Raw genomic sequence first — 20,350 nt, 5'->3', positions numbered from 1 at the left:
TTGTTTCTTGTTTTGTTTGTTTGCAAAAAATGTGCTTGAGGAATTGTTATTTAGAATTTGAAGACGTGAACAGAATGAAAGATCACCTTAGGTTGTTTTCTTAGAAGTGTTTAAAAACATCAGAGTTTTGAAGAAAATTATAGAGGGAAATAAATCTACTTGATCTGTTTTGATGTTAACTATATTATATTAGAGGAAGTTAATTACAGTACAGTGAAAATACCTTATGTAGGACATTTTATTTTACATTTTAAACCTCAATTTGAGAAGAAAGGATTAATATTTTTGTCCTTTCAGCATTCTGTGTAAGCAGATTAAGATACTATGTTTTGTACCTTTCCCCAGAGGTAGTTGTTTGGAAGGGATCAATTTTATTTTTAAAAGAGAGAGAGATGATTTGTGTAGATAATTTGCACACGCCTTTTCCTGACCATGAAATTAGATCATACTTGTATGGAGAAAGGCAGCCAACCCCCACCCTTCCCCTTTCCCAGCAGGGAATACTCTAAAGGCTTTTACTTCTTAGTTTTTTATGTAAATTGTTTCTTTTGTAATACATGGTTAAATGAGATTTATCATGCAGCTGAGTTATGACTTTATTTTAATATGCTCCAAAATACTGTTTCCACAATTGATTTGAGAGCAGGGTGTCAGAGGAAGAGCACTAAGCTGACTTATTACTGCTTGTAAAACGAGGGTTTCACAATGATAAATGGGGTATTGAGGTCTCTTCCAGCTCTAAAAACTTTTGATCTGTGTTTGCTCATGATCCGCTTAGTGCCCCATGCACATATTTTCTAAAATTTAAACATACATTTGTGCATATTTCAAGCTTCATTGTCTCCACACAAGATAGTTTCCTTGAGATGAATATTTTGGGAGCCTGTGCCCCTTGCTTTAGTCCGTGGGTTTTCCTGTGTGACTACCAGAGGAATCATGCAAGAACTTGCTGAGCAGTCATGGGTGGCTCATGAAAGGTCCTTCTCTGCAAAGCACAGTGAACCGTATGAGCCTCTTAGCATTTTTGAGACAACCTCCTAAGACATGAGGAATTTTCATATTGGGCCTGGTATCTTTAGGTAATGGACAGTTGCTACCCCTGAGCAGTTTGCCATTTGGAGTCCTAGTATTACTGTTGGAAGTAGCCATCTGAGTTTTATTGCCTTGTGTTTGCCGATTTTTTATTGATCATAGGTGTAAATGTAAAGAGGCCTTTGGCATATGTGTATACAGCAGGTTCTCCAATAATGTTTTGTTATAATGATGAGATGCCTAGAAACTTAACTTTTATTTGTATCAATTAGGCTGTGGCAAAATTGGTCGCATTATATATCATTTCGCTTGAAGTTGCAGAACCTATTGACATTAAATGAAAACTTACTGTACATGGTTGTTTTACCATGCTAGATATACCCGTGGTCTTTTCCTCCTGGAAGGGCATACTGTTGTGTGTGTTTTCAGTTAAGTCTGTATCACATCAGCCAGTTTACTAGCTCTCAGTGGAGATGCAGAAATACCTACTGAATGATTGGATTCTTACCCCAGTCTGGCAGAGTCGTGTTTAGACATTGATATATGGTATATGTTGGCAACATATCTTGGCAAATGGTGGGTGGTTGTGGGTGGGGTCGAAGTGCAGCCATGGTTAAGATGACTGGGCTGGAAGCCCCTGCTCCACGATTACGCTGCTAGTGCAGTTGAGTACCTAAGAGAGATTCGCTTGTCATGTTTTAGAAATCATAGCTCCAAAGTCAGAGATAGTTCTCAAGTCCCTGAATTATTTTGTGATTTTGCTCTCATCATTTTTCATGTCTTCTGGATTTGAAGTTTTGAAGAACTTGGCAGTTTGCTCCAATGTGCTCTAGATAGAATAAGCCAGGGTACTCCATTAAAGACTTAATTGTGAGGCTGAGGAAAGCCTTTATTCCGCTTTCATTTTGCTAAGGTATGACAGTATTAGAGCAGATGGAAGGCTAGAGTTTGAGCTTCAGTTGTATGAAAACTTTGTCATCCAGTTGGCTGACTCTTGGTGGTAAGACAGGAAGAACCAACCCAATTTTCCCTTTTGGATTTGAGTCACAGAAAGCAGGTTTCCTGCAGAAACCATTTGGCTTCAACAAGTGTACAGAAGTTTCATCTTTGATCAGATTGATGTTTTTATCTTCATTGTGCATATATTTCACATTAATTATTTCCCTCTTTTCAACCCATAGGTTCAGCTTCAAATTTGAATCTCCTGTAGTACTGACTGTAACCTAATTTCCAAGATTTTTATCTAAGAGGTAGATCAAAAGGACCACACTTTCAGGTAAGGATCTAATTTTACTTTGTCTTAATAATACAGAGCTACTTTGTCAGAAGTCTAGACCTGCCCCCTTTCACATGGATAGAAGTGTAGGTGAATTTTTTAAAAGATCGCAAATTGCATTTTCTAGACAGGTTTTCACCTATTGGGATTACCTAAGAGGTGTCAGTGTGGCTGGCTACTTAAAACATTTAGAGAAGCCGTATGTGGTGGTAGTTAATACATTTTCACATCCATTTAAAGTGGCTTTTAAACTATTTAAGTTTTTTTTTTTAGGGGAAGGAAATCATCCTTTCTTCTGATATCTGCCACTTTTCTTCCAGTTGATTGATTGATATATCATCTCTCTGTCTATCTATCTTATCTATCATCTATCTATCTTTCCATCCATGTATTTTCTGTATATTTGAGAGAGATATATATCTCTCAAATATATAAACTTAAAGACATGGATGGTTTTAAGGTTAATTTCTCTACCTTCGTGGCATCCCAAAGTACTTATAATAGTTCTGGGCATGAGAAGATTAGAGAAAGAGATCTGTACTTGAAATAATTTACAATTTACAGGATTAGTACTTAGAAATGAATTTTCCCCAGGAGGAAAGGGAACTGTCCAGACTAAAAACATCCCCCCCCCAAAAAAAAACACCCACCCCAAAAACCACACACTGATTGCACAGAAAAAATTGTGCTAAGTTGGGATTGTCATGTTTCTGGATGCAAATGAAAGCACATTTTAGAGAAGTAACATATCAGCTTTTAAAGAAATTACCTAATTTTCCTAATTGATTTTCAGGTATTGAGCCACTTCTCCATTAGTTTCTATACCTCTTTAGGATGGTGACTTTTTAATTTTAAAATACGTGAAACTCAGTTTTAAATTCTTGGCATCGTTTGAAGAGGGGCCGTAGTAATTGAAAGACTAACCCAAAAACCACTTATCAGTAATGCACTGTGGGGCGCCTCTTGTAGCAGATTCAGTTTCCCGACTATATGGCCAGTTAGCAGGATTCAGTCTGCAAAACATTAACACACCAGCAAAGAGACAGCTCTGTGGAGAGAAACTGGCTTGGGATTAGTAACACACTACAGATGATATATGGACAAAATTTCTTTCCAGGGCACTCTGGCATCAGCCTTACTCAGAGCTTTGTAGTAACTTCTTAAGTAATTTACCTGCACCACACTACAAAGTTGGGTCTTGTTACTCTCTGCTTAGACTACTTCTGGGCCTCCCCTTTGTCTATAGCAGTGATTCTCAAAAGTTTTGGTCTCAGAAACCCTTTATATTGTTAAATTATTGAAGCCCCAAGGGAATTTTTGTTTAGGTTGATTGTATTCTTCACTGTTTACTGTATTAGAAATTAAAACAGAGAAAAATTTACACAATGGAATACAACTCTGCCATAGAAAGGAAGAAAATTTTACCCTTTGCGACAGCATGGATGGGCCTGGAGAACCTTATGCTAAGTGAAATAAGCCAGACAGAGAAAGACAAATATGTATGAGTTCACTCATATGTGGAATCTAATGAACAAACTGAACTACCAAGCAAAATAGAGACAGCCTCATAGATAGAGAGCAGGCAGACAGCTCTGGGAGGGTGGTAGTGATATTGATGGGGGTGGAGGGATTGAGCCAAAAAGGAAAAAAAAAAAAGAGGACTCATGCACAATAGTGTGGTGGTTGCTGGGGTGGGGGAGGTGGAAGAGGGCATAGATGGGATAAATGGTGATGGAAAATATAAAATATAATAAATACACCCCCCTACGTGAGAATATACAAGCTTACATTTCCTTAGGGCAGAGTGATGACATCATCACAGCTGTGCAGCTTCTGGAGAATGTACACTTATGGGAAAATGAAAGTGAAACTGTCAAGTAACATGACATTACTTTTAAAAGTTAGATTTATTGACGTATAGCATATAAAGTGAAACCCACCCTTTTTAGTGTGCAGTCCTTCTCTGGGTTTTGACAAACACATGTGGTTGTGTATCCACAATGATGTTTTAGAACATTTCCATTTCCCCAAAATGTTCTCCTACCCTTAGCCTCAATGCCCTCTGACATATGTTCTAGCCCTATAGTTTTGCTTTTGCACCAGTGTCATAAAAATAGAGCCAGATGGTCTATAGCCTTTTGAGTCCGGCTTCTTTCATTTAACAGCACATTTGAGATTCATCCGTGCTGTTGTGTGTATCACTAATTTGTTCCTTTTTTTGCTGAGTCTTACTCCAGTTTGTGAATGTACTGCAGTTTTTCTGTTTACCAGTTGGAGGGAACTTGGGTTGTTTCTAGTTTTTTGTGGTGTTGTGTTTTAGTATTATTATTAAAATAGTTTTAACCTCACAGACATCCTGAAGAGGTCTCAGGTACCTCCAGGATCTCAGCACCTCTCTCTGAGAACCTCTGGCTCTTCTGAATACTTGCCTGGGTGTGATGTGAGTGCCCAAGATCCAGCTGAAAGGTCTCCTCTGTGCAGGCCTCTCCAAGCCCTCTTTTCACCATCACCCCTGTATACCTTTGTCCCAAGGCTGGGCTGGCCTTTGTGCTGCTGCTGTGGTCTCCCCACTGCTTGGTAGTTATTTGAGGATGTGATAGTTTCCCAGCTTCTTGAGGGCAGTGCTTTTTCTCTCCATCCCAAGCTCGTGCCTGGCACATAGAAGATATAGTACATGTTTGAATGAATAATTTCTTTACATATATAAGACATTTATTGTATATAAGAGGGTTTCCCATGTAATAGTCATTGCCCATTTCAACTCTGAAGTATCTAGCACAAATGATTTTTATGTCTTATTTTTATCAGATAAAGATGTTAAATCTTAAAGTTGTGGTCTTAACCAAGCTGCATCTTAGAATAACCTGGGAAGCTTCTAATAAATGTACTGATACCTCACCAAGTAAGTTTTAATCACTGGAGGTCAGGCCTGGGTATTAATATTAAAAAAAAATATCACTGTGGAATCTGATGTGCAGCCACAGAAAATCTTGGGAATTGAGTTTGATTTGCCATGAAGTCTTAGTAGTGATGGAGTCAAGACTGGAACTCAGGTCTTAGACTCATTTTCCTCTGCACTACAAACTTTCATGTGAATAGAAGCACTACAGAGATTTTAGAGAGCCTTGGAGTCGATTTCAGCATTTCCAGTTCATGGAGGTTCTGTAGTCCGAACACCAGAACACTGACTTTAGAGTCAGGAGACTCTAAAATGTTTCCATTTTGGCTCTACATTTATTAATTGCGAATTAATAAATACTTGAGTCTGTTCCCACTTTTAAAATAAGGATACTACCTTAAGTTCTAGAAGCTTACTGTGGGGATCAAATTAGGTAATGTCTTAAAGGATTTATTTACAAGAGTACAAAATCCTTTTGTAAACTGTAGTGTTTTCTAAAACTCATTTTTACTTGATTTTAGCCTGGTGTATTTATTGGCTAATTTCTTTGGGATTCATAAATTACATAAGTACAGTTTTGCTGAAATAGTCAAATAACAGAAATATGCAGAGTAAAACCAAGAGGTGACCATTGGTTGCATTCTTTTAATTCTTGGTGTATGAATTTAAGTGCATAAATATGTATGCATGTAACATAAGTCATTTTTTGGTTGTTGAAACATAGAGTCATACTTTATATATTTTGTGTTTTGTTTAAACTTGGTAACATGTCTTAGGTCATTCCATATTAGTATATATAAGTCCCTCTCATTGTGTTTATAGCTGCTTAATTTTTTCATATATTTTCCATATTGATAGATATCAGCCTGTTTTCAGTTTTTCACTTTTGCAAAAAATGCTAATGAACATTCTTAGCTCTTTCTTATTAAAATATTAGTTAATTCTTATTAAAGACTTTATCCTGTTTTCAGGATATTGAAAGATGAAGTAGTAAATGTCTTGTGTATGAAATCTTAGACATTGATATCATTGTAATTAACCTAATTTATTAATATCTGGAAAGGAACAAAGGAAAGGCCAAATAATATAGGCATGTCATTCGTGTAGCTTTGCCAGGAAACTGCAATTTAACACACCTGAGGAACCCACCAGTCTGTTCCCTGCAGATCCTGAGGGAAGGGACTGGACAGGGAAAGAATAGACACATGTCCAGAAAAGTCTAAGTGACATAGGGAAGGAAGGTACTTCCCTGTCAGTCATGCCTGGGAGCAGGTTATTGGCCACAGTAGGTATGACCACTGCAAGCCTGGGAGGATTTGAGATACTTAAACTCCTAAACAAAAGAGTTTGCTCTCTTGGTTCATGCTCTTGTGCTCTTGACTCCTGGCTTGTGGGGGCTCTCACGCTCCTCCATTTGCCCACATGGCCCACAGCCATGTGAACCCCACACAATGGACTAATGACTCAACTAGCCTAATGTTCAACCAGACCCAGCTCCACCATGGAATGGAAACTGTGGACACCTGCTTTGCTTCTAACTCTACTGAATCCCCAGATGCACATCTTTCAGGACTGGGTTAAAGGAAATGGGACTTTGGAAACTGAGAAATGTAATTCCAAGCAAATAAAAAATTACCCATCCTCTGTGGGAGTCTCAAAAAATCATTTTTATCGAGATATAAGGACCCTGCTCCCACTAGCAATGGAGAAAGACCATCCACGCATTTCTCCGATAACAAGAACAGAACTTAGACTTAAAAAAATTTGTGGTAAAATATTCTAGACCTTGGAGAACTTATTCATATGGTTTTTATAAATTTTGCTTGCTTTATTTTTTTTGGTAGTCTCATTTCCCTCTTTCGATAGATTTTTAAAAAAAATCTTTGTTGAAAGAATTACAGATGTTCCCTTTTTCCTCCATTGACTCCCCTCCTCCCACTTCCACCCCCTTCGCAGGCCTTCACCGCACTATTGTCGGTGTCCCTGTGTTATGGTATAAGTTGGTGGTCTAGTTTCATTTTTTTGAATGTACCTCTCCAATTTTTCCAACAAAATTTATTGAAGAGTCTGTCTTTACTCCATTGTATGCTCTTGTCTCCTTTGTCAAATCTTTATCGACCATATGGCATAGGTAGATTTCTGGGGTCTCTGCCTGTTCTTGTGCCAGTACCAGGCTATTTTTTATTACAGTGGCTTTGTAGTATAGTTTGATATCAGGTAGTGTGATATCTCCAACTTTGTTCTTCTTTCTCAAGATTGCTGGGATAGCTATTCAGTGTATTTTTTGGTTCCATATAAATTTTTAGAATATTTATTCTATATCTGTGAAATATACCATTGGCATTTTAATAGGAACTGCTTTGAATCTATAGATTCTTTGGGTAATATGGACTTTTTTTTAAAAAAAAATATATATTGATTTCAGAGAGAGGAAAGGAGGGAGAGAGAGAGATAGAAACATCAATGATGAGAGAGTCATTGATCGGCTGCCTCCTGCACAGCCCCGACTGGGGATGGAGCCCGCAACCTGGGCATGTGCCCTGACCAGGACTCGAACCCCGATCGCCTGGATCCTAGGTCAACACTGAACCGCTGAGCCACTCCCGGCCTGGCTGGACATTTTGATAATGTTAATTCTTTCAGTCCATGGACATGATATATGCTTCTACTTATTTGTATCGTCCTCAGTGTGTGTCTTCAGTATCCTGTAATTTTCCGAGTACAAGTATTTTACCTCCAATACAAGCAAATTCTTACTGAATTTAATAAGAAGAATGGTATTTTGGAGTGAAAATGGCCACTAAATTGGGAGTTGATTTTGAGTTCTGTTTTTCACTAATGGGATGACCTGGATAAAATAGTGCTGTTTCCTCACTGGTACATAGAGTAGTTCACTTTATGCTTAATTTGCCATCACTTCTGAGTAATATTAGCGTGAATAAGAAATGCTCGTGAGAACATTTGGCAGGGGTGACCTGGATGAACTGCGAATGGAATTCTAGTAATACTTCCCCTTACCTGGAGTGACAGGAGACCATTTCCAGAAGGGTGTGTTTATTCATGAGAAGCGAAGAATTAAAATGATCAAATGATTAAATTGATGGAAGTACCAGAAGGCAGAGTCAAAATTTTTTAAACACAGTGAAATGTATGTCCTCATAATTTTATTATAGGCATTACCAAGCGTTTTAAGGAGCTGTGGGTAGTTATTTCTTAATAACAATTACTATGAATGGAATTTTAGCAAATACGTTTCACGTATATTCTTTGTATACTCCTATGTCGCATTTCACTTGAATGATAAAATGAAATGGAGGTTTAAGTGACGGTCTGGAGCCCCCGTGATGGTGAGCGTCAGTCTCCTTAATGGATGACTCGTTTTTAAACTTGCAATGTGGTGTCCGAATGGTTGAAATAACACTGTACTCGGTGGTCTCTCAGCATTGCCAACTGGCCTCTGTATTTTATTAAGAAGCGAGGAAATGTTTGATAAACCACAGTTCAGACATTCTCACTGTCTCGTTTCGGGTTTTCCGTTTGTGAGTCCTCTTCAGAAGAAACACTTGGCCGATACACACCTGATAGCTGACCGACAGAGTGAGTGCGCGGCCCGCCTTCGCGTCTTGGCGTGCTTACTGTGAGTTAGCCTGCCACCACCAAGAGGGCTTAAGTCACAGGAAGCAGCCGGGTGGTGGTGACTTTTAGTGAACACTGGTATGCAGTAGACTCAGATCAGTAACCTGGTGCAGGCTACTCTAAACAGTACGTTTAAAAAATGGCCTCAGATTCATCTTTTCCTCCTGTTTCTAGACTTGCTAATTTGCTTGGATAGATCCAGAAACAGCATTGTACTTTTTTGCCACCTACTTGGAGCTGCTTTCTGAGATGACACCCTCCACCCTTCAGAGGAATTCATTCCTTTTTCCAAAATTTAGTATTTGTTATTTTTATCCACATACTTAAATGTCTAGCCTTCAGAATTTAAATACTTACGTACATTCTGTCCTAGTGACTCAGGGGCATTATATAAGAATCCCCCCCCTTTAATATGTAGACATTACATTCCTTGGCCTAGTGTTTGTTTTGCATCTGTATTTCAATGTAATCCTAACAAGTTCATTCAGGCAGTGGTTGAACTGAGGTTAAGTGGTATTATGGTTGTTTGGCAGGATATGGCCATAAACACTTCTCTTTAAACACAGAATGGCCTGGGGTGACTGTAATATTCAATTGCATAATCACAGATTACACTTTATAAACACCGGAATGAGTACATGGGCCGAGTGCATCTTCAGTGAGAAATTGCCCCATGGGATGGAGTCTACTTTAGAAACCATCTGTAGAGTTCCCTTGAGACAATTATAATTAATATTATGCATTTAATTAGAATGTTTTTGGTTGGGTGGGTCTATAAATAGTTTTGCAGGGTTTCCAGAAAGTCTCCCACCTAACTTGTAAAAGGATAGGTTAAAATGTTACCAGTGTTTTGAAATATGTATTATATAGATTAAAATTTTTTTTAATTATATTTTTCCCTCTCTCCTTCCCCCTTTCCTTGTATTTTTGTGATTTGAAAGCTGTTTTGCAAAAGATACCCTCAGAAATAATTCACTCTCTAGAGACTGGATGGAATGGGTTTAGAGTCATCGTATTTGAATGAGTAGTAATGTGTCTGTGCAGAGCAACTCTGCTATGGATGTGAGGTACTGCTCTTAGGAGGTATTGGATACTACTCCATGAGATACCCATTACAGTGGGCAGAAACGCCTTTTGGGCATATTATTTATTTCTTGAGCATGATGTGACTATATTTGAAAACAATTTTTACTTCCTTAATTATCATTTGCATTATTTATCAGAAAATTAGATATATTTGATATGGGACTCAGTGTTTACATACTCTTGACTTTTACTAAATTGTTTTTTAACCACTTGTTCTTTAATTTACAAGTAGGAGTTTTAATTTTTTTGTAACTGTTAACATATGTTTCTCATGTGTTTTATTCAGACTGATTTTGTCTGTAACCTTATTTTTAGAGAATCCAAATTCAGTTGGAAATATTTCCTTGACAGAGGCCCCAAGATTGGACACTATAGATTTTGGAAGTATTTATTTATTATTTTACATTTAATTTGTATTTTTAGCAAAGTAATAATGTGCCTGGCTTAAACAGTGAGTAAAATAGTAGTATGGCTTGAAAATAAAAATGTCCTGTGCCCACTCTTCTCACCCTCTTCAGAGGCAGCAGTTTTCTCATGATAAACTGTCTCTTTTATAATTATAATGTTCTCTTTTCTCTGGTACTACTCTGTCTTAAAAGTTGATTGGATGCTATGTGCGCCTGGTGAGCTGGGGTTTGTGGTGTTCTACTCTCATTGGGAGTCCCTTGATGCCAGTTTCTGTTGATCTTCTTTTTCAGATTGGTTAGTTTCTCTAGAAAAAAGTCTTCCAGTCTGTAAATCTGAAGGTGGCTGGATGAGTACTGTTAACTGATGCCCCATATTTTCAGTAGAGAGACTCATTCCTACTCTCTGTTGTGGCTGGCCAAATCTCCTCATTAGTTGCACACAGAATAAACTCCAGTCTCATGCTCCTAAGTTGCTCAGTCGTTGGGTTGGGGAATTCATTGCTCCTTTACACAGACCCTAAAACCAACGCCTTTTGTTTTCAGCCTCACCCTTTACATAGTACCGCAGTTTTGTAGCCTTTCTGGAATTCTGCATCATAAGTAGACTTTTTCTTTTTAGCTACAATTTTCTTCCTAGTGACTTCCTCATCTCAGCCCCAGCAGTTTGGTTTTATCTTTCTCCAGTTTGCTAAATCAGTTTCCAGGATGCATTGTTTTTGCATCTTTCAGAATGCTGTAGACATCTCTTATATGCTGTTGTTTCTTTGCCCATTTTTTTATTTGTCATCTTTGGAGGGAATGAAGCTAAGCATATATTCAGTCATCTACTTTTATCCTGTAGGGACTTTTTAGTTTATTTACATGAAGCCTTTTAATTAACATATGTTATTCTTAATCTGATCTTTAGGATACAAAACACGAATTCAGTGTTATCTTTCGCTATATATGGAAAACAGAAAATGTGTGTGTGTGGAGGGGGGAGGTTCCACTGCATTTGAGTGATGTGAAAACTAGTGTATTTCTTGCTTTGGATTTCATTCACGTTAGAAAGTGTTAGTGGCGTTTATTTTCTTTTTGCTTGGTTTGGTAGACATTAAGCAGTAACTTACATATTTTCCATATTCCCGTTTTCATAATACTGTCATTTTTTGTTGTTGGAGGGGGCTAATAATTGCATAAAATGTTATAAATGATAAGTCATCTTTGTATTTTAAGAATGTATTAATTGTTGCTATATTCTTTCAAATGACTTCTTTTTGAAAATAAACACATTAGGCCTATTGTATAAAATAGAGATTTCCTTGACCTAAGTTACTGTTTTAATCTGGGTAAGTCAGTTAAACACACTGCCAGTTTCTTTACCTATACATAAGAAATATAAAGTTTCTTGTGGGGTTATTAAGGGTATTGTACTTGTAAGATGATTGACAGGAAAGTGTCTTAAAAATTATAAAGTAGAATATCTGTGTAAGGTGGTGTGTTTGAGTAATCAGTGTGTTCTTGGGCTGTCAGGAATTAAACTATTTGTGTTTTTGCTCTTTGGTAATTGACTGCTTCCTGCAAATAACTTTTAGTTGAATATTCTTCATGGTGTAAAACTTGTACTATGTTTTGGAAAATGATGCTCATTTCATGATATCTTTGTAGCCCAGGCTCAGTCGTGGTGAAGGTTGAATAAACAGCTACCTAATGCTGTTATTTAAAGGATGCTCAAGGACTCACTGACCTCTGAATTGCTCTGTGTTCAACCTGGAATTTCGGGATGCTTTCCAAAGACTCCTTTTAAGTTGTCTGTGTTACTGCTGAAGAAGTTATATCTTGAGATATCGTCTGCCTATGTCATGTCAACTCAATCTCATTTATCTGGAGAACAGGATCTTGAGGAATAGGATATAGGTCTGTTTTTTGGAAGGGAGGGTAGAACAAATCTAAAATCTAGAGTAGTTAGGATGGTCGGCCTTGGCGGAGAACCTTGGGAGGCAAGGAATGACCTCAGGTGGAATGAGGTTAGTATGGCCATGTTGTAGTACTTTTAGATCCAGCCTCGTCTCATCTCTTCATCGTCATCACACTGCTGTGGTCATGGTCATATTCAAGTATAAAATCCATGGCACTTGAGTTCCAAAGTCTAGTAATTACTAGAAACTTAGTAGCACTTAATACACTCGTCACGTAAGCCTCTCAACGCTTGTTTCAGATGTGAAGGAAAATGGATTTGCCCACTCTTAATTGGGAGAATGGGGGAAAAAGAATATTAATAATTGGCTATTTCTACCACAGCACAATTTGCATTTAGATATAGAGCATTAATTGATGTGCCACGTATTTAATGAGTTTATAATCTTCCCTTTTCCCACCTCTTCTGCTCTTGTTTCGTTTATTTGGAAGCAGCTAGATTATAGAGGAAATGATAAATTTATGGTGATTTTCTCAATTTTTGGATAATAGTGATCAGTACATTAGAAATATTAAAAAAGAAAAAGAAAATAGAGTCATCTAGCTGTCCACTTTTATATTTGTTGACATAAAGTGTTAAAAGCTTCTGTGCTTGAAAAATCACGGGGGTATTGGTTTTAGAAGCCATTCAAGTGCATTGCATTTGCTTGTGATCTTTTTGGTCCTAGAGATATTAAAAATCTTTATTATAAGGTGGCATTATTGTTGAATTGAACAGACTTACTTTGTGGGCAACAACATGGGATACTTTCATAGATTTTTGATATACCTAGTCTGTGCCGGTCAGGTTGCTCATTCTCGATGCCATCGTCTCTGTGAATGTATTTCTGGGATGGTAACCTCACCTCTCTTCTGTGTCCAATTCCTTCTTTACATATTTTTATTCCTTCACTCACCCCCTTGCCCTCCCTCTGGCAACCACCAGTCTGTTCTCTGTGTCTGTGAGCTTGTTAGCATGTGTGTGTGTGTATATATGTATATATATTTTTATATATATATAAAAATATATATACATATATTTTAATGTATCTGTTGATTTCAGAGAGAGGAAAGGAGAGGGAGAGAGAGAGACAGAAATCAATGATGAGAGGGTCATTGATCGAGCCCACAACCCGGGCATGTGCCCTGACCGGGAATCAAACCCTGATTGCCTGGATCCTAGGTCGATGCTCAACTGCTGAGCCACGCCCAGCTGGGCAGCATGTACATATTTTAAGGATAGGGCGGTACCATTTGAAATCTGTTTTCTTTTTTTTGTTTTGTTAATTTTTTAGGGCTGCTCTTTTAGAAAAGTCACGAATACTGCATAGTAAATGAAGACTGTTTTTGAATTGCTTGCATGTTGAATGTCAAAATGTTTTTATTGTAAGAGGAAGCCAATCCTAGTTAACACTTTCCTCTGCAAATTAAAGTTTAGGATTTTAATCAGGTTATACTTAGCAAGAATTATGTTACTGAATTAGGTCAGCGTTGGAGGAGAGTGGTGATGCTGGTCTTCCAGTGTCCTTTCACTAGGGATGGGCAGCAAGGTAAGAGTTCTGTGCAGTTTGGTATTGACACTACTGTTGTGTAAGCCAAGTGTTCCGGGTGGTTCCAGGCCAGCCTTTCTTTGCATGGGTGGTACAAAGCAGTAAAATCCAGACAGAATAGGCTTTAGAATCTGGATAAGCAATGAAAATGGCATTGCCATGGAAACTTTGTTCCACCTTTTGCAAATATGTAACAGAAAAGCAACAATAACCTAAACAAATTTACATTAGAACTTGTTTGGAGAATTAAGAAAGAAGATTTGTTTACCCAGCAGCAGTCCAAGGGTGACTCAGGTTTGTCAGTTACTTAAGTAACACCACCTTATTGATTTTTCTTTAGGATTCATGAACAAAGGAACTACAGAAAACTGCACTGAACTTCTCTCTGGGTAAGGGTTTTTATTAGGAAGAATAACTTGGTAGATGTTACAGATATTTAAAAAGCTTTAGTCTGTTATTTTTAAAAAATGTTTTTATTGATTTTAGAGAGAAGAAGGGAGAGGGAGGAAGGGGGGGTGGGAGGGAGAGAGAAATGTCAGTGTGAGAGAAAAACATTGATCAGTTGCTTCCCGTACGCAACCCGACTGTATGCACCCAGACGGGGGATGAACCCTCAACCAGGGCATGTGCCCTGACCAGAAATCGAATCGGCGACCTTTTGGTGCACAGGACGATGTTCAACCAACTGAGCCACATTGGCCAGGGCTAGTCTGTTCCTGAGTTAATTAAAGAGGAGAGTATTTTACTTTGTTGAACAGCAAACTTGGAGTGCCCATATGTGAAAAGGACTGTGTCAGGTAGGTCTCTGGGGAAGATAAAGGTCAGTAAGATGGAATCCCTTCTCTCTCTCTTTTTTTTTTTTTTTTAATTTATCGTTATTGCTGAAAGTATTACAAATGTCCCATTTTTTCCTCCCAATTGACCCCCTCCATCCCGCTCCTACCCTCGCCCCAGGCTTTCACCCCATTATTGTCTGTGCCCATGGGTTATGCATATATTCATATAACTTCTTTGGTTAATCTGTTCCCACCCCTTACCCTCTTCCCTCTGAAATATGATCGTTTGTTGTATGCGTCAATGTCTCTGGATCTGTTTAGTTTGTCAAATTCTTTTGTTCATTAGCTTCTTATTAAAGAAGACCCTTCAACATTTCCTGTAGTGCTGGTCTGGTGGTGATGAACTCCTTTAGCTTTTCCTTGTCTGAGAAGCTCTTTATCTGACCTTCAGTTCTAAATGATAGCTTTGCTGGGTAGAGTAATCTTGGTTGTAGGTTCTTGTTTTTCATCACTTTGAATATTTCTTGCCACTCCCTTCTGGCCTGCAAGGTTTCTGTTGAGAAATCAGCTGACATTCATATGGGTGCTCCCTTGTAGGTAACTAACTGCTTTTCTGTTGCTGCTTTTAAGATTCTCTCTTTGTCTTTAACCTTTAGCATTTAAATTATGATGTATCTTGGTGTAGGCCTCTTTGGGTTCCTCTTGTTTGGGACCCTCTGTGCTTCCTGGACTTGTAAGTCTGTTTCTTTCCTCAGGAAGGGAAGTTTTCTGTAATTATTTTTTCAGCTAGGTTTTCAATTCCTTGGTCTCTTTCTGCCTCTTCTGGCACCCCAATAATACGAATGTTGGGCCTCTTGAAGTTGTCCCAGAGTCTCCTTATACTGTGTTCATATTTCTTGATTCTTTTTTCTTTTTGCTCTTCTGGTTGGGTGTCTTTAGTTTCCTCTTGTTCCAAATTGCTGATTTGATTCTCAGCATCCTCTACTCCACTGTTGATTCCATGTAAATTACTCTTCATTTCAGTTCGTGTAGCCTTCATTTCAAATTGGTACTTTATTGTGTCATCTATGGTCTCACTTGTTTTCATAATAGTCTTACTAATATCCTTGAGCATCCTTATAACCATAATTTTGAACTCTGTACCTAGTAGCTTGCTTGGTTCTATTTCATTTAGTTCCTTTTCTGGAGATTTCTTATGTTCTTTCCTTTGTGACATGTTTCTTTGCCTCCACATTTTGGCTGCTTCCAGGTGTTTATGTATTAGGTAGAGCTGCTATGTCTCCTGGAATTTGTAGAGTGGCTTTGTGTAGTAGGTGTCCTGTAGGGTCCAGTGGCTCAGCCTCCCCATTCACCTGAGCTGGGCCTTCTAGGTACCCCCTTGTGTGGGCTGTGTGCACTCTCCTGTTGTAATTGAGCCTTGGTTGCTGCTGGCATCACTGGAAGGAATTGACCCCCATGCCAATCAGCTGTGAGGACGAGCTGCAACTACAGCCTAAGAGCTGCTGTGCTGGAGACACCCTTATGGATCAGGATTTACTTCAGTGGAGCTTTGGTGTTCACCAAGTGCGCCCCTTGAGTGTGTCCCTTGTGGATGTGGTAGGGTTGTAATCCAGTGTGGTCAAGTCTGACCACCAGGTGCACTGTCTCTGGGGTCTCACGGGAGGTGCAAAGTCAGCGCCTGCCAGTGCCTTGCCCAGGGGCACGCAGCATGAGCTACTCAGTAAACTGTAGTTGGCTGCCACTTGTGCTGGGCTTGGAGGTGCCCAGGAGAGGCCAAGCTATGAGCCAGTGCAGGCTGCCACTAGTGCTAAGCCTGGCGTCACTTATCAAGCCATATGGGGCATGCTGCTGCTTGTTTGAGAGATTTTAGGAAAGTCCTGAGCATGAGGCTCAAGAGGCCACTTGCACAGAAAAGCCACTGGAAATGGCCTGGATGAGCTGCAGGTGGGAGGGGCGGGGCCTCCGGGAATCACGGGGCGGGGCCAAAGGTGTGAGTCAGGTGCTGGCGATTCAAATATGGCGCCTGCCTGCTGGCTTTGTGCGGGGAGGACTCACCAAAGGAGCAATGGCCTCTGCCAGCTCTTCTGTCTGGGAGGAAGCTGCCCCCCCAGCTCTTGCCCCAGTTTCAGGCAGGTTAGTTCCTTCCGGTGTTCCAGGTTCCTTTCCATCTGCTGCCTGGCGCTGGGCTCAGAGGGAGCGTGTCTGAGTGAGTTCCTGTGCGGGCCCTTTAAGAGGAAAGCCTGGGGCTCCCACAGCCTCCTTGACCCTCAGAGACAGTCCCCGCTGGTTTCACAGCCCGGAGCTGTGGGGACTTCTCTTCCCGGCCCTGGACCCTGGGCTAGGGGCCTGCTGTGGGGCTGGGACCCCTCGCTCCTCCCGGAAACCTCCGCCACCGAGATGTCCCTCTGGGTTTACCCCGCAGCACCCGGTGCAGGCCTGTGGCCGTGTCTCCAGGATTCAGCCCCGATCCGCCCGCGTCTCCACCCCTCCTACTGGTCTTGGTGCTTCTTCAGTTCCCTGGTTGTAGGGCTTCTGTGCAGCCAGATTTCAGGAGTCTCTGTGTGATGGTGGTTCTGTGTTTTAGTTGTAATTTTGATGTGGTTGCGGGAGGCGACGGTGCAGCTGTTACCTACACCACGATCTTGTTTCTCCTCTCCTGGAATCCCTCCTCTTAAAGATTGTTTTGTAGCCTTGTAGGGGAGGTCAGACATGGGCATAGTGATAATAGAGTGATGAGTTTCCTAAGAGAGCCAGGAATTCAGAGGAGGGAGAAAGACATTCATTCCCTAGGGAGTGAGGGAGGGGGCAGGCTCCATGGAGCTCCTGCAGGGAGTGGTTTTGAGCAGTGTCTTGCTAGGCGGGATATGAGCATGTGAGGAGCTCTTCAGGTGATGCATGGGCAAGTGCTGGGAATAAGAACTTCAGATTTGCTGCAGTGTCTAGCATGGGAAGTAAATAATGATGATGTCAGCATTTATTGGCCTAACTTGTTCTAATTATTGTTTGCTTTAATTCATTTCCTCATAACAATAACATAATAACTCTCTGAGATAGATCATCTTCATTTTACAAATGAAGAAACTAATGTACAGGTAGGTTAAGAAACTTGAAAGGGTAGGAAACACCTTCCAAGTAAAACTTAGTAGAATTGGACCCCAGACTGGTTCCGGAGAGCCCACTCTGACTCGCTGTGTTTTGCTGTGGGAAATGTAGCGGAGGAGGGTTGGAGTTTATTTATGAAGAGCCTTGAACGCTCTCATGAATCATTTAATATATTGGAAGATACAATTTTTTTCATTGGTTCTATGTGATGTTTTTTAACACATTCTCTCATTTCTTTCAATGTGTTTTGCTGCCTTTGAAATGCCTTTCCCACTTTATTGGTTAATCTCTACACAGTCTTCAATTCCTTGCTCATGTTACCTTTTCTGTGAGGCTTTTCCCAGTTACCAGGGAAGAAGGGATTCGGACTGTATCTTTTTTGTATCCCTGGTGTTCGCTCATCTTTGTGGCTGAACGAAGCGCAGATAAATCTCAGCCAATTGAAAGAGAGGGTGATGTATTTTTAGACATCATATTGATTTTTTTTATTGCTTTCTTTCTGAGTTATATGTGTTTGAAATACCTAGAGAAGAGGTGGAATAATATATGGTACGATACTTTATTTGATTGGGTTCCTGTGAAAATGAAGGAGAGAGATTATTTCAGATTTCGGGTTACTGGGGACCATTTGTGTGAGGCTGAGCTTTGGGCTTGACCTTAAGGGAGGTGTAACATTTACGTTGGCAGAGGGGACAGGGCACACCCAGCTGAGAGAGCAGCATGGGCAGAGGACAGAGATGGGTTGAATATGAAATAACACTATCTGCCTTGAAACGTGAGCCTTCCAGCTTCCTGCTGTACTCATTAGAGCATTTTACAGCATTGAGAATCTCTTGAAAGCCCTGATTTTCTTTGAAAGTCTGCCAGAAAGATGCATGGGCCAGCAAAATGTTTGCCTTAATGTGGTTTGAATTTAAGGTAAGTTCCTAATACATGGAATATAAAATTCAAATGCTTAAGATGCCTTTTTGGTAGAAAAAATGCTATTGAAAAATAAGCCCATTTGATCTAAATTAAGCTTACTCTCCAGAAATTCCTTAAAATCTTAAAACAAGTCACCTCCCATTTAACTGGTAGGTAGTTATCTTGACTTGAGTTTCCTCCGACTGTCATCTTCAGACCAGCAGAGACTCTCAGATTGCTATAATGGGCTCACAGACTGAAGTCTGCCTGGTGCTCTCTATGTAGAAGCACTCTGTCTGTGATGTGGGGAACTAAGGTATTGAGGAGAGGCCAAGTTAATTGGACCTGTGGGGAGGAAAAATGATGAACTCTCATAATAAAGGAGGGTGTCGGAATGCAGAGAGAGGTATCTTTCTTAGGAAACATCTTCTAACAATTGGAAACCTTTTAAAGTGCTTTTGAGCCATAACCCAAAGTACTAAAAATGATGCCTCCAAACTACCTGTGCCCCAAATTAAAAGCCCTCTCCCTCACCTAGTTTGCATTAAAAGCCATGTCTCAGAAGCACCCAGCCTGGAAGGAGCAATCTTCCCCCAGACGGTCAAGGTTATAGCTCCCCATTTTCCTGACTGGTTATTCTTAGGAGCTGGGTCCTACCTTCTGTAGAAGGAAGGACTGACGGGAAGGTGTATCCAGCTCTTGTGTGTCCTGCCTCCATCCCAGAGTCCTCTCTAGACATGGCTGCTGTTTTTCAGTTTTCCTTTTCCCCTGAATATTTTAAGGTCATAGATGTTTAAATGTAAGGTCCATAAGGGTATGGACTTGGTCTTATTTCCTAATATATCCCCAGTGTCTAGAGTAGCATTGTCAAACAGAAATATAATGTGAGCCTATGTATATTTAAAACTTCTAGTTGCCATGTTGAAAGAAAGTAAAAAGAAAGAGAGAGTTTTAATAATAGATTTAACCTACATATCCAAAACACTATCATCTCAACATGTAATCAGTATAAAAAATTGAGACATTTTACCTTCTTTGATCCACACCAAGTCTTCAGAATCCAGTGCATTTTTTATACTTAAAGGACATCTCAATTTGGAACACTGCCATTTCAAATGCTTAATAGCCACCTGTGACTACTGCCTACCATATTGGACAGCGCGGGCGGGTCTGGAGCTATAACTGCTATCTGGTAGAAGCACAGTAACTATCTGTGAAATTAGGGAAGAAGAAAGAAAGGGAGAGAGGGAGGAAGGAAGGGAAGAAGAAAGTGCCGAAACTTCACAGATAAGTGCACAGAGGAACATTACTTGTTTTTAGTTGGAAACTGTCTTGGTAGTTTTTAACCAGAACAGTAGCTGAGTGGTGCTTGTTAAATTTTTAGTTTAAAACCATTTGCAAGTATATTATCTTACTGATACATACCTTTAGCAACATTGTTTAGACTGGTCAAGTTTTACTGTCTTTTATTTACAGGCTTAGCTAGGTTGAGTGAATTGTGTGGTCTGGCCCAGGATTCAACCTCTTTCGAGTCCTAGCTCAGTATTTTCTCCTCTGAGGTACCTTCTCATCAGTTTGTGTTAGGTGTGCCCACACTTCCCAGTGAACACTAGTTGGTACCTAGATATGGATAGATATTAAAAGATAGACTGAATAAATATTTTGAATACAGAGCTGTTTAAAAATAGTTATTAAAGGCCACATCTTAAAGTTTGTTTTAAATTTAATAATCAAAGACATGGGTGGGT

General features: G+C 39.7%; 1 protein-coding gene across 9 annotated transcripts in view; it reads left to right on the top strand.

Annotated features, from left to right (window-relative positions):
- Positions 1 to 20,350, top strand: part of SIPA1L1 (signal induced proliferation associated 1 like 1) — a 379,703-nt gene that overhangs the window by 103,068 nt on the left and 256,285 nt on the right. For 8 of the 9 annotated variants that reach the window (XM_016211888.2, XM_087819424.1, XM_016211887.2 and 5 more), the window contains one exon: positions 2,214 to 2,308. The gene's annotated coding sequence lies outside the window, so the exon portion shown is untranslated. Of the gene's footprint in view, positions 1 to 2,213; positions 2,309 to 14,161; positions 14,211 to 20,350 lie in introns of all 9 variants that reach the window. The other variant, XM_087819417.1, reaches the window with a different exon arrangement.

The sequence above is a fragment of the Miniopterus natalensis genome, chromosome 1 (assembly GCF_054644295.1).
Source record: "Miniopterus natalensis isolate mMinNat1 chromosome 1, mMinNat1.hap1, whole genome shotgun sequence".
Lineage (NCBI taxonomy): Eukaryota > Metazoa > Chordata > Mammalia > Chiroptera > Miniopteridae > Miniopterus > Miniopterus natalensis.
This window is presented reverse-complemented; position numbering and strand designations above follow the sequence as displayed.